Source organism: Aptenodytes patagonicus, chromosome 4, assembly GCF_965638725.1.
Source record: "Aptenodytes patagonicus chromosome 4, bAptPat1.pri.cur, whole genome shotgun sequence".
In the NCBI taxonomy this organism is placed as follows: Eukaryota; Metazoa; Chordata; class Aves; order Sphenisciformes; family Spheniscidae; genus Aptenodytes; species Aptenodytes patagonicus.
In genome coordinates this window covers 51,264,234-51,278,077 of record NC_134952.1, presented here as the reverse complement: position 1 = coordinate 51,278,077, position 13,844 = coordinate 51,264,234, and the positions used below count along the sequence as shown (strand labels likewise).

At 40.7% G+C, this 13,844-nt stretch overlaps 1 protein-coding gene and 1 long non-coding RNA gene across 4 annotated transcripts in view; one reads left to right on the top strand and one right to left on the bottom strand.

The window, feature by feature from the left end:
* Window positions 1–1,114: 1,114 nt before the first annotated feature.
* LOC143159591 (uncharacterized) lies at window positions 1,115–2,407 on the bottom strand. Its single transcript, XR_012995183.1, has 2 exons — window positions 2,339–2,407; window positions 1,115–1,688 (listed from the first exon to the last, which is right to left on the bottom strand). It is a non-coding gene; the product is annotated as an uncharacterized LOC143159591 (long non-coding RNA).
* FHIP1A (FHF complex subunit HOOK interacting protein 1A) overlaps window positions 2,392–13,844 on the top strand; it is a 99,326-nt gene continuing 87,873 nt past the window's right edge. For all 3 annotated transcript variants that reach the window (XM_076336698.1, XM_076336699.1, XM_076336700.1), the window contains exons 1-2: window positions 2,392–2,461; window positions 2,791–2,867. The gene's annotated coding sequence lies outside the window, so the exon portion shown is untranslated. The remainder of the gene's footprint in view (window positions 2,462–2,790; window positions 2,868–13,844) is intronic.

The following is a 13,844-nucleotide window of genomic DNA, read 5'->3' as shown; positions in this document are numbered from 1 at the left end:
ATGCCTCTTATCCTTATACCTGGGTGAAGTATTTCTTAGTAGCTAAGAATGCCTTCAGAACAAAGAGGGCCAGTAGGAGGATTAGTGGGAGCTTGTGATAAGCCATCTTTACACTTCCATCTCTTCTAACTCTGTGTGATAGAACAGCTTATCTAATGATTAAGAGATAGGGATGTAAAGGGACAGCTATCTCGGATTCAACCTAATTATCACAGGAGAAATAATTATGGAGTGTTTTTAAAATGCTTAGAGCAGCAATAGAAAGAAGTGAAATAGATTATATCAGCATCCCTAACAGGCACTGCTTCAGAGGCTCACTCCTTAATGATCTGCTTATGATGAGATGTTTCACACAAAGGGCGTCTTTCATCTGTGTGCTGGCTGACGGTTCTGAGACTAAACAATTTAAACAGAAGTATCCTCTCAGTTTCTGCTAAAGTCCTCTAGACAATCTTACCAAATTCCCAAGCTGGCTTCTGCTCTGCCATCCTAGGCAGCCCCCGAATGCCACCCACCTGCATACCCAGGCTCTATAGCAGCACATGGAAGCTGCTTTCTGAATGAATGGTAAGAAATACCAGATCTAATGTTGGAAAACACCTCTCCAACAGGGACATGCACACCCAGACATCTAGGCAACAGATTCTGGATTCAGACTATGAGGGGGGTGACATTAGTAACTCTGCTGAGCACTTCTACCATAACATTTGCAATAAAGAATTATGTGGAACTAGTATTTCATCTTGCAGTTCTGAAAACAATAAACAACAGCATAAGAAGGAGGAATTATAGTCTCTGCAAATGGCAGCCTCCCCCCCTCCCTTAAAGCTTAGATTTAGCTTCAACGTGTGTCAAGATATTTTACAAGAACCAATGATTCTTCCAGTCTTTCTAAGTGGAGGAACCCGACTTAAGTTAGATCAGTTTTATTTCTGACTGGATTTTTGGATGATGGTTTTGTCCTGGGTTGGGAAATCTTAACTCTGGCATGCCTAGGTGTGAGTTAGTTTGTGTGGATCTAGTTAGTTAGTAATCTTAGTAAATTATTCTTTAATTATATAGAGCATTTGGAGAGAACGCTTCCTGAGCTCATAGAGAACACCATTACACTTGGTAAATTATATTATACATTTATTTAAATGAGCTGTTACCCTAATAGGCCAGCATCTATTCCTATTTTGAGTCATTAGCGAAATCACAATCAGTACCCTGACAGTCTAATTAATTTATTTGAAGCCACTTAAAAAAAAAAAATGACACAATAGCATAGCGAACCATGCTTAACTATTCACCACAGCAGTCTATCACAGTTATAGTGAGGTATTTAAAAATAGGAACTATATAGTTTGTATCATTAGGGAATTATCTCTAATTCTAATTTGTAAGTAATATGGGCTAGATTTAAAATGGTACTTCTGGTTTGCAGGTTTTCCATGTAGGACAAATTGATGGCCGGAAGCTTTCTTAGTTATTCACAGGGGCTACATGAGTAACCGTCCAAGAGGGTCCAGGCAAATGGCAGGCAGGTGATTCCCCACTCGTAACCTTCCACAACAGGCCCCAAAGGCCAGCGTGCAGCTCACTGAGGAAAGAGGACTCGAAATGCTCCTGCTTGCAGAGAAACGCACCCCAAGGAGCACCGACATTTTCTCCTGGGATGGAACAACGCTCATATGCCACGGTATCATCTAAAGAAAAAAAAAATTAGTAATAATAACCATTAAAAATTAAAAAGGGGGATGTTTATAACAGTGCCACCTAGTGACTCACATAACTGGGGCCACCTTCCTCCTATGGCATCGCTTCTAAAATACAGGGCCTATGCACCACACTTCTATTTTTTTTTTAAACATTTATTTATTTTTTTTTTTTTTTCCTCCAGGAGCGTGTTTCTTCCCGGGCCGAGACCTCCTCACCTAATAACCACAACTGTTACCTCAAAGGGCGGCACCGACCGACGCCCTCCTCTTCAGCGGCGGCTCTTGCCTCGGCGGGCGGAGAGGGCGAGCGCGGCCCCGCCGGGCCGCGCTCGCCCTCTCCGCCCGCCGAGGCAAGAGCCGCCGCCCACCAGGGGACGCCGCGGGCCGGGCCTCACCCCGCCAGGTCGCGGCTCCTCCCCGCCTCTCTGACTCAGCGGCCCGGTCCCCCGCTTACACTAACTCAGCGGCCCGTGCCGAGTTGGGGCCGCCCGCCGCGACGCGGGGGGGGGGGGGGGGAGATGCCCGCCCTGAGGGGACGGAGCCTCCGGGGCGCTCGGTGAGGGCGGGCTTGAGGGGGATCCCTCCCCCCTGAGGGATTAGCGCCGGCCCCGGCTGCCCCGTCGCTGACGGCGACTTACCTGAGCGGCCGCCTCTGTTCCCTCTCTCTCTCCCTCCCTCCCGGAGCCGTTCGCTTCGGCAGAGAGGGAGCGGAGACCGCCTCGCCCCTCCCTGGGGAAACTTTCCGCCACCGCCCGCGCCAGGTAGGGGCTGGGCCTCCCGGGGCAGGAGCTGTGAGGGGGGTGGCGGCGGTTGGAGACGGGCCTCGGACCTGGCGGCGGGGCCTCCGTGCCGGGCGCGGCCGCCTCCCGCTCGGGGTTGGGCAGCGCCTGGGCGCCAAGTTTAGGAGGCGTCTCGCCGCCGTTTCGCCCCGTCGCGGTGCGGGGCGGCGGGCTGGCGTCCCCCGCAGCCGGGCAGCTGCTGTCTGCCTCACGGCCGCTGAGGGCTGAGCGGAGTATATAGGTCACTGGAAATAATGCCTGCCTAATCTCCTTTATCTGTTTGGCTCGGCTTTTCCGCTGCTGGTTTGTAGGGTGACCTGGGCAGCGCTGGACGCAAACTTCTGGGAGAGGACCCAGGCTTCACGCAGGGGAGCAGGCGAACGCCAAGGTGAGAGCGTGGGATGCGCGCCTTTATTTCAAAGAAGGCTTTTTCCTCACAAGTGTGATGTTTTACGTAGTGCCAGGTATTTCTGCTTACGTTTGTTAGCTGCCTGACCCTGTGCGTGGGTTGTCAGTTTGGGTTCAGGCTTCTGTTTTAACAGGTTAGTAACGCTGATTTTTTTTTTCCTTCAGGAAACTCATTGTGTCGCTCACCAAATCACTGAAGGCTATTTTGATATTTTCTTGGGATGCCAAAGGAGAGTAGAGGTCTTGGCAACTTCAGGGCCCTGGTAACTGGAGAAGGCAGTGTGTCCTGATAGTGATTGCTGTGTTGCTGTGATCTTTGAGGCAATGAGGAACTATTAGCAAGGTCGTGTGAACATGTTCTGTCACCCAAGGTTGCTGGTAGTAACTTGGTATGATTTTGAGTTACTCCATGTGGACAAGTCTGTAGGTGCAGGCATGCATCCTCTCTGTCTCTGCTTTAATGAACATGGAAGGTCAAAGGGAGAAGGAAAAGACAGAAAAACTTACAATCTACTTTGTAAAGTATAAATAATTGCAAAGGGCAAGATTGTACCAGTGAGATATTGGTGTGAGGATGGCAGTTATGAAGCTGATGGAACATCCAGATGCCTTTTTCTGTTATCCATCTCAATCAAGACAAACGTTTTCAACTGACTTCTGCTAACAGCTGTTTTAATCTATTTATTGAGCCATGATGATTGACGATATGTGCTTTGAAAAATAAGTGAATTCTATTAAAATGATGAAAAATATGTTGCCAAAGCCCATGGAAGAAACATAACTTTATTTACATCTTTTTCCTTTTTCCCCCCTCCTTTTTTCCCCTCCCCATTGATGTTATGATAAGAATGCTTTCCATTTTAAACCATGAGGACAAAAAATTCTTGTCAAAAGTGATCCTGAAGGGCATGTCCAGGTGAGGCACTTCCATGTGGAATGAAAGCAGAGCAGGTAAAGTAAGACCTGGTGACAATGGTGGTAGAGGCTCAAGGCACACAAAGACACGATCTAAGAATGTGTTACCTCTGATACCTAGTGGGATTACCTTTAATTAACAGAGGAAAGTTTGGAAACATGACACAAATATAGCTATCTGCATGCAGGAGGCCCAAAACCTTAGTTCCATATCTACACGTAACAGTATTTTTCCTCCAAAATCAACTGCCACCTGAAAAGGAAGAGTGAGATACTGAGTTAGTTTGTGTAAGATGTACTTGGGGCTTCGACTCACATTATCTTTGAACTAAATGCAGCATGTTTTCATAGCAGTTGCAGAATTTGTCCTGAAACTTACTCTGTTTCAAACTGTGGTGACTCCCCATGAGTGGTAAGTTATTGAGAAATCAATGGCTTTTTTTTTTTTTCCTTTAAAAAAAAAAAACAACAACAAAAAGAAAGGTCAAATTGTGAGGTAATACTGAACTGCCTACCTGCACAGTGACGATAGACCATGACAGTTAATTCTGGTCTAATCATAATTAGCATTGTAGAGGACATTTTTTCTGCTTCTGTGTGGGAAAATACATAGCTAGATTAGTGCTAAAAGTATTAGGCAAATACTTATTATGTAATTTTTGCCATTTAACTGTAGAAACATAGTCAAATGTCATCTTCTCCCCTTGTACCTCTGCTGTAGTCTCCAAACAGTATAACAGACACAGTTTTGTTTATTTAAACAGTTGCATGCCTTAGAAGAACTTGTCTGGTTTGGTTTAAAAAAAAAAAAAAGGCAGAAAAGCTGCGTGATAATAAAAACATGTGCTAGGTTCTTTGCATAAATAACTGCTGCTGAAAGACACTTGTGCCTTTTATCCTTCTAATTCTAGTTCATTTTTTACAAGTTGCCTGTATTGTGTATTGGTGGGGGGTAGGATTTATTTCTGTGAAAATTTTTATGTAAGTAGACCTAAGGTAGTGACTATTCTAGTAGTAGTTTAGTTTGCCTGGGGAACTGGTAAAGTGATGCTAGCAATAGAGCTCACAGCTAGAAAGATTTCCTAATGTAGGTAAAAAAAATAAAGCCTTTAAGCTATTGACAAGACCTATATGTTGGTAAACTTTTGAACTGTAACTTAAATTTAACTGTTGGCTGTCTTTATTGCACTATGCTGACGGTTGAAGAGTTGAACTGCTGAAGAATCAATCCCATTTGCGTTCACAAAATCTTTTGTAAAACCTCAGGTACCCCTGAGCAGGAGGGAAGAGAATTTTGTAATTTTGAGTTAGTTTGATTAACAGTTAATCTATTTGTAATAACTAAACATTTTTCAGATGTTTGTTTTTTGACACACAGGTCAAAGAGCAACAAATGAAAAATTGCTGTTGTGCAGCCAGGTCCAAAAAGTAGTGTGGGTTTTTACTAAATTGTGTTAACTCATTTTGATGTGGCAGGCTCCTGCCCTAATGCAGCAAACCTGAGAGGGAGAGATAATTTGGCTTGCTGCTTCACGACTGTACTGGCATTACATTAAGAGTAGTGTTTCTGTAAGCATATGTCTTGAACATATAAGGGAAGAAGGGAGCCTGAGTAGGGAGGTGCTGCTTTTATGGTTACTGGTTGAAGTTGGAACATCCGTGGCTTGTTACCTTGTTACACTGGACCCATGTGCTTTATTAAACATAGCTGTGCTGTTTTCTCCTTGCACGTTTATCAGGCTTTTACACTTTGCTGGTGCCATAAATATGTTTTAGTACAGTGTCATAAATTCAGTATTCCTGTAAGAAAACCTATGGAGGACAAAAGCTTATTTCCCTTTGTGAGGAACTCCCTTTATTTTTAGTGCTGGACTTTGCAGGCAGTGCATGCTCCCAACCACAGCAAGATGTGGATTTGTTTCGGAGATGAGGGCTCTGTTCCTCTTTACATGTGACTTAGAATTATAGTGGGTTCTCTCTCCTGTGTGTGCCTGACCGAGTACAGCTATGACAGGTGCTAAGCAGCCAAAGATTTTTCTGCGAACCATTAATGCCTTCAAAAAAGGGTGCATTGCTCCTTGTTTTGCTCTGATGTTGTTGTGGAACTACCCAAATGTCCTTGCAATGCCTGTGGCATGGATTGGGAGTATCAGTCATATTGGGACTCGTGATTCCGAGTTTCAAAGAAGTAGTGGATTCAGCTAGTCTGTTACTTTGAGGTGGTCTTGCCTTTTTTTTTTTTTAATTGGCTCTTTTGCCTTTCAGTACAGGGAAGCATAGAACACATAGTCAGCAATAGGTGTAACAGGGTAATTTCCTTTCTGAATTGCTGACTTGCATTAAGATTAATTATGCTTGCCTGCTTGGAGTGGTTTCAGGTAAACAATTAGAAAGTTCTTTATTAGCTCCTTGAATCATTTTCATAGGATGAGGAGCATGTGAAGTGGAAGTAATTTTTCTTAAAAGTGACAAAAAATAAAATAAAATGGAGGAAAATAAACATGGAGGGCAGAAACTGGTTTGCCCTCACAATGATTTCTGTTCTTAATGTTTTGGTCCCAGCAATGTGAACAACACTGGGAGATGTTAGCATGAGCTGGCTGCCACATACCACAGAAGTTTTATGGATGTCGGTGGTTACATCTGCCTTCAGCAGTATTTCGCTGGCATGATTTTTAGAGTGGTGATGTTTGCCAAAAACAGCCCAGTGCTTAGGGGTTCCTGACTTGCTAGCGTTGATACAGCAGAACACAACGTAGTACTGAGATGGTTTTGCAGAATTTCCTTAGGCTAGATAGAGCTAGGTTTGTTTTGCTTGGATGCCAGTGGAGTCCTTGGACTTGGAAAACTTTTTTCGTTCCACAAGAACCTTTACTGTTGAAAAAAAAAAAATTTAAATGTTCAGAGAGAAACAACTAAGGCAGTTTAGCAAACACTGCATTTATGATGCATGCTGTTCGCAAGTTATCTTTTGTTAGTGGTGTTGTTTTTAGCAACTTACTTGTTAGTAAAATGGGTTAATGAGAAATGGTAAATCGCATCCACCACCTAACATTAAGGTTGTAGGGACAAAGGTCAAAGGAAGTGATAATGCTCTTTGTTAGATCAATTTCTGTAGCTGAGGGAGTAGGCAACGTTCTGGGCACACAGACCTTGGTTCTGCTGACATTCAAGTCAGCTCAGTTAAAATGACTGAATTATTTGACTTTTGGTGTATATAGAAGCTATCTGAACACTTTTCCAGGTATTAATGTTTCTTTTAGTCTTTGCCTATAAGGAAAAAAATTGTTAGCAGAATTTGTGTCTTGTATTTGCATGAATTTTTCCCATTAGCCTTCACTGAAATTCAACAACATTTGAATTGCTTTGTGTGCAGATACATTTTAAAAAGTGAAATGAATTAAAGATTAATGAAATGTTATCTGATTCTTCCTCTTGACAATTTAAAATTCTAAAGTAATAGTAATGCTTCCCATTTCATGGATGTTATATTAGATTAGGAAGTGATAAACTATGCATAGCTTAAATCCAGTACTTGCTGTGTGTTATAACATTACCATAGCAGGTACATGTGCAATGATTCAATAGGTGGAAAGTTACTGTTTTATTCTAAAGTAGCAGGGGGATAAAATTTTGTTGTATTGGCAGCAAGGCATATTCCATTACTAGTGGTAACATTCGTACAGAGTTTTGGCAAACGTTTAAAGGAACAACAGTTTAGGTTTAAAAGAGGCATCAACTCAACAGCAACATTTCAGGAGCACTCAGCGTTGGGCTCCGTGACAGGGGATAATGTCATCTAAGCAGTTATCATTTCAAAGTACATTCAAATATTCTGAGATAAAAATATTATTTATTCAAGTACAGGAATATTGGGGTCTGTGGCATAAAGGAGTTGAAAAAACAGTTGGTGGCAGAATAAACTTTTCCATTCTAAACAATTCTACTAAAAGTCTGTATGAATAAAAAGGAAAAGAATATTGGTACTGTCTTGGTAGAGGTGACTGAAGACTGGCAAATCGGGGAGATTTTCTGGATGAGGGTGTTTGTGGACACCTAGAAGAAATCATCCAGATCACAGGATTTTAATTACCTAGGAGTATTGGTTAGAGAGTATGGCGGATGCAGGTTCCTGGTAAGTTCTTGGAGGACCTTGGTAAAGCTTTCCTGGTGCTAAATATGAAGAAAGTAACCAGAGGATAGGCTCTTCCAAGCTTTGTTATAACCAGAAGATAAGTAATTTGTGTGAGAGTGAGCAAATGAGAGTCTGGGAAGGAGGACTTGTGCTAAAATAAAACAACGGATTTTTAGAAAGGCAGACTTCAGGTAAGTCTGGTTAACATGAGTCTTATCCACCAGTTCTGGGTGTTAAGAGCAAAAATAAAATAAAAAAAGGAGACATATTGTTCCTTCAGGAAATTATGTTAATGGCAGAAATTGAAACTATTCTTCCGCAGAGGAAAATATGAAAAGTAGTGAGAGGCTGGCTTGGCTACTAGCGAGCTCTCTAACATCAAACACAGCAAGGAGGGAAAGGGAATCCAGGCTGAATTGCCAAGGACAAGTGTAAAAATATAGCACAAGGACATAAAATTAAAATGTAACATTCAGAATGGCCAACTCAAGAGTAACAAGAAATCATTATAGAAATATGATGTTAGTAAAAAGAAAGACGGGGAAGGTTTGCTGCTCTTTGAAGACTGGAGCTGTGGACAGATAATGCAAAGCAGACTTAGGTCTTGTTTTTTCACCTCATTTTTAGTAAGAGAGACTGGAATAGGAGGCAAACATGGTGTTCAAGGCAAGTGCTAAAACCCTAAGCTGGTGTGAGGAAGGAATGAGTTATAGAGCATTTAGGTAAGTTTAAGTTTGAAGTGTTTAAAAACCACTATTGAAAGGGTAAGAGCTGGCTGATGTAATCCCTGAGCTGCTGCAGTTAAGTAACTTGTGGAGGATGTGTGTAATACTGTGAGGCTGAGAAGAGTGATTACAGTGTCTGTCTTTACAGGTGTTGGGGGGGAAATGAGCAGTTGTAGACCCAGCTGTTTAACTTTGATTATTTGTTCAAGTATTTTTCCTGGGAAGTACTGAGAATTCCTTTTCTCCCTACCTTTACTCTTACGTCTCATCTGACAGGGAGGATCCAGAAGATATTAAAACATTATGCCTCTTTTTTTTTTCTTTTTTTTTTCCTTTTTGCCTGCATGGAGTAGATGAGTGAGATGTAGAACTTCACGTCGCTGTGGCTGTTGAAAAGTAGCTAGAACTCCCTGTTATAAGACAACAACATGAAAAAAGGACTGTGGGCATGCCTATACCCACACTGGCTCTGCAGGAGCAAATCCTAGAACAGGGAGTGCTAGGAAATGTGCTGTGAAGATGCCTAGATTAGCTTTAAAAGCAGTTTAGTCATATTTGTATGGCATTGCATCCAAGCCACTGTGGTTTTACTGCTTCCAGACCTGTGCTAGTGTCTGCTCTCAGCCATGCAGACTTAATCAGCTTGTGTTAGTGACAATTTGGCAAACTCCTTAGTGTAATGCACTGTATGTTGTAAACAACCCTCTATTGTGCTGCCCTTGTAGCCTGTGTTTATTTGGGTTGACTAACTCTTTTCCTTTAATTAATTGTCCAATAACAGCACAAAACAGAGATGGCTCTTCACTGTGTGAGATTTCTTGTCTGAATGCTAGGGATAACAACAGTGCCATAAACAAAGGTTTTAATTTCGGTTGGATGCTATTGGGCAAAGCTGTGAATAGCAGAAGAAAACCAAAGATCTGAGGAAGTCCTGCAGTGTCAGCTGATCTTTAAATCAAAAGCAAAGAGGCACAATTTTATGTAAAATTAACAGTTTAGGAGACTTTTTTTTTTACTCATAGAGGAAAGTTTCCCAGGATGTATTGCTTCTATGATGTGTTCTTTCTCATAATTTCCATCATGCATGTGTGAAACAGAGCTAATTTTTAACATACTTCCCTTTTAATATTTTTAAGTCCATCTGCTGTTTTTGTGAGATTTTGAATAGCCTGTATTGCTACTGGGAGTGTTTGTATTGATTCATAAATCTGTGGACTATGGTTTCTGGGGTTATTTTCTTGGGCTTTCACATGAAGGGGAAAGATAAGGAAAGCAATTTAAATTTCCCAAACCACAAGGCTATGCATCTTTCATAATATCTAGCCTGGGTAGTGGTACAGGTTATGATACATGGGATGCAATACAGTCTCTAGGGACAACTTTCATCTCAAATAAAATGCAGTATAATCCTGAGCTCAAAATTAATTGTGTAAAAGAGGATGGCTAGTTCACTTGGCTACTCACTCACAAATCCTTGAAAAGGCTTTTGCTATTCTGAGGATGTCCTGTAACCTGCCTATTAACAGAAGGTTTGACAGACTGCTCTGCTGTGGGTTGAAGGAACACTGAAAACTGCCTTCTGTCATGATGTTGATGATATCAAGATATAAAATAGAGCATCTTAGTTCATGAAGGTTACTACTATGAATTGACTATTTTTGTGTTCTAAAACTTTTTAATATCCTTATCACACCAATTTTAGCACAGAATTTCAGGCTATCCAAGCAATGTAAGCTTATATATATATTTTATGATATTCATATGATTTTAAATTACTTTTTTTTTATATCTGTTTCCAGGGTTTTTTTGAGCAGTTCCTCTACCATTTCATAGTTTCCTCATTTGTCTCAGTTTTCAGAAATTGGAAGGCAGAAACTTTTTGTTGTCTCTCTCCCTCTGCCCCCCCCCCCCCCCCCCCCATTTAGGATACAAAATGCAGATGTGTATTATTTTTTACCTGGTGTGTCATGTTGCTTGCTTGCTTTTACAAAGCTGCGTATTTGATGCAAAAGCAAAATACTTGTTCTTCCAAAAATATGTTACATAAGGCCAGACTGCTTGGCAGTAATGGTTTATCAGTGCCTAGAAAGAGATCCAAGCGTCAGTACTCTCTGGAGATAAGGATGTATTATTTTCTACCTGGCAGTACTGAATTTTTGTCTGGAGGTGAACGAGAGCTGGTAACAAATACACACTGGCAATACTGTGTGATTAATATGACTCTCCTGGGCCACAAGTACAGGAAGCTCTCTGTTTAATTATAACTGTGCTGTTTTAATTTAATTACAGCTTTTTTAATGAAAAAAAAAAAAAGCTGATTGGAAATTGGAATTTCTTTAGATTATTCAAATTCTTGTAATTTCATATACTAGACTGAGTCTTCTTTTGCCCTCTAACCTAAGGTGTGTGTTTGTGGTTTTTTTGTTTTCTTTCTTTAGCTTCCCAACTCATTTAAAAACAAAGAACTTAGGTTCTGGAAAGTTACCATAGCTTGATGTAAAGGTTTCAGATCCAGATTTTTTTACATATGTGTGATCAGAGAATCTTTCCATGTTCTGAATACCTTCTCTTTAAAACCTGCACATTAACTGCATATCATAGAGAAATCATGCTTTTGTAGACTACAAAAGAACAGACCTTTGTGTTTTTCTTTACTGCCTCAGTAGTAGTAACAAAGATTCACTGAGTCAGTCTTGCAGTGCTTTGAAGCTGAAACACCGAATATGTTAGGATAATATGGCACCACTCTTAAATATGTGGGTTTTTATTAAGCATATAATGGAAAACATGCACTAGCCAGATCAGAAATGCGATTGTTCCTCATATGACTCTGTTCTTCATTAACTATGGTTTCAGTCTCTTGCACCAATTTTCAGTTTCAGGCTTGTGATTCTAGATAAGAAATGTCCTTCAGGTTGAAGCATGCTGGAATCCTTAAAACAAATGTGCCAAGAGGCTCATTCTGTGCTGCCCCCTCCTCCCCCCCTTAATTCTGATCACTTGAGGCCCCTCCATGGGTGCTTCTTGCATACTCCTTTCCCACATCTGCTGGAAACAATGATTTCTAAAGAGGCTTGGGCTTACCTTCTGTGCTAGCCTTTAATTCTGACTATGGGTAGGGGCTATTTCTTTTCCTTTTTTTCTCTTCCTCTTTTCTGTTCCCTGTGATGGTCTATTTCATGTGTACCTAAAAGGAAAGAAAAATGCCAGGTTGATCAACTTGCAAGCCTCAATCATGAGGACTTCATTTAGACTATACCTTTTTTATGTGTATGCCAGTAGTTTTTAAGCTATGCTGCAAATTAAAGAAGATAAATCCAAGGGAGAAAATAATTATTTAAGCTAAAGAACAGCTTGGTCAAGAACACAATTATAGGCTCCACTTATAAATTTACACGGATAAGTGATACAGCAAAACAGAAATAGAAAGACTGTATTTAACAAATGAAACTTATCTTATTTTTATGACCAGACGTCATGGGTGTATGAAGCAGACAGGTGAGGAGTTAGTGTTAACTACAAATTACGGAGAAATCTCCTTCCTCTAGAGCCCCCACTCAGAATTATTTTGAGAAATAAGAAAATATATTGAAAATATCATGGTTTAGTGAGCTAGCATTTTGTGAACAGTATTTTACTATTTCAGTGATGCTGCACACATCCCCAGGTTGTGGAAGCCAGCAAGTAGTAACAAAGGCCATACAGAATGTTGGCAGATAAAAGCATGCAGAGAAGTTGTCACGGGTCTCTTACAGATTTTTATCTGTAGTGAGCTATGCAAAGTAATACCTTTCTGAACTGGGGTCAAAGATGAAAAAAGAAACCAACAAACTTTTTTCTTCATGTAGAATTAAAAAAAAAATCCCCACATACTATTTAAAGGGTACTTCAACAAAAAAACCCCAACCCTTAGCTCATAACTTTTTCTGGATTATTCTGGTTCCGTGTTGGTATTAGGTATATATTTTCTTTTCTGTTATTTAGAGGCACAGGCCTGAGTAGGATTACATTAAGGGCACTGGCAGGAAATGTTTTGGAGATGATCTGGAGGATAGAGAGATTCACCCTGGTATCATTCTGCTTGAGGAAGTTGGCTAGTTTTTAGGACTACATCTTTGTTTTAATAGAGGGGGAAAATGATGCTAAAAGAGTGTTATGAGATTTCTAGTTACCTCTGTGGAGGAACCTGGTATAATCATCCCTAAAATTCAGGAGCATAAGACAGCAAGGGATCTCTTGGATCATCTAGTCTAGCCTTTACTGAAACCATGTTATATTTATGATCTATAAACTGATAGTGTCTTCCCATAAGATCTTAATTTTGGGGTATTTTTGTTCATGCTACTTTGATGGGAAGGCTGGTTTAAACTATGAGTTCTTGGCCAAAAATTGTGTTTATGCAAAATAATTATTTTCTCCCTTGATGTGTATACCTTTTTAACTTTTGCATGATTCCTTTCAGCATGCTGAAAACTATTTCAGAATTTTACCTCCTTGCTTATAAGAGAAAAAACCTGACAGCCTCCCTGTTTTGAATTAATTTGTGTAGTCTGGAGGAATTTCTGCCAGACAGGTTAGCAGGATGTCTGTAAAATCAATTTTGAATGCTAAGCACTGTGTAAATGAATAGACACCCTTTTCATACTTGCATTTTTTTGTATGTGTGCAGCCTTGTTACATATCAAATGAAAATTTAATATAAATTATTCCAGTGTTGACAGAAAGGTGTGGATTTCTCCTTCTCCTTTACCTTTGCATGTGTTTAGCTTGTTTAACAAGATGTTGTTATGATGCATTTCCTGTCTGAATATCAAGTTTTGTAATCAGCTTTTTGGCAGCATAGCCAGGTTTAGCATTCAGTGTCACACCACTTTTTTTCTGCTTTTGCATTTTTTTTTTTTCCCCCCTGTGGTTACTTTTTAGCCAGAACACTTTCTTAATTACCCCAAACATATTCAGTGTGTGATGCGCAGGTGTGTTTGAGGTACGGCATGGATGCAAATGTTTTTGGGTTGCAGCAGTGAACAGAAGGCAGCCAGGAAGGGAAATGTGGATTGCTTCTGCAGTTGTGTGGGCTCACAGCTGATTATGGCTTCAGTGTTTTCAAGGGTTTCTTGCTAAGGTAATGGTGGAAGGCCTGAAAGCTCTGAGCTTGTCTGTGCAGACCTGCCTCATGCTGTGG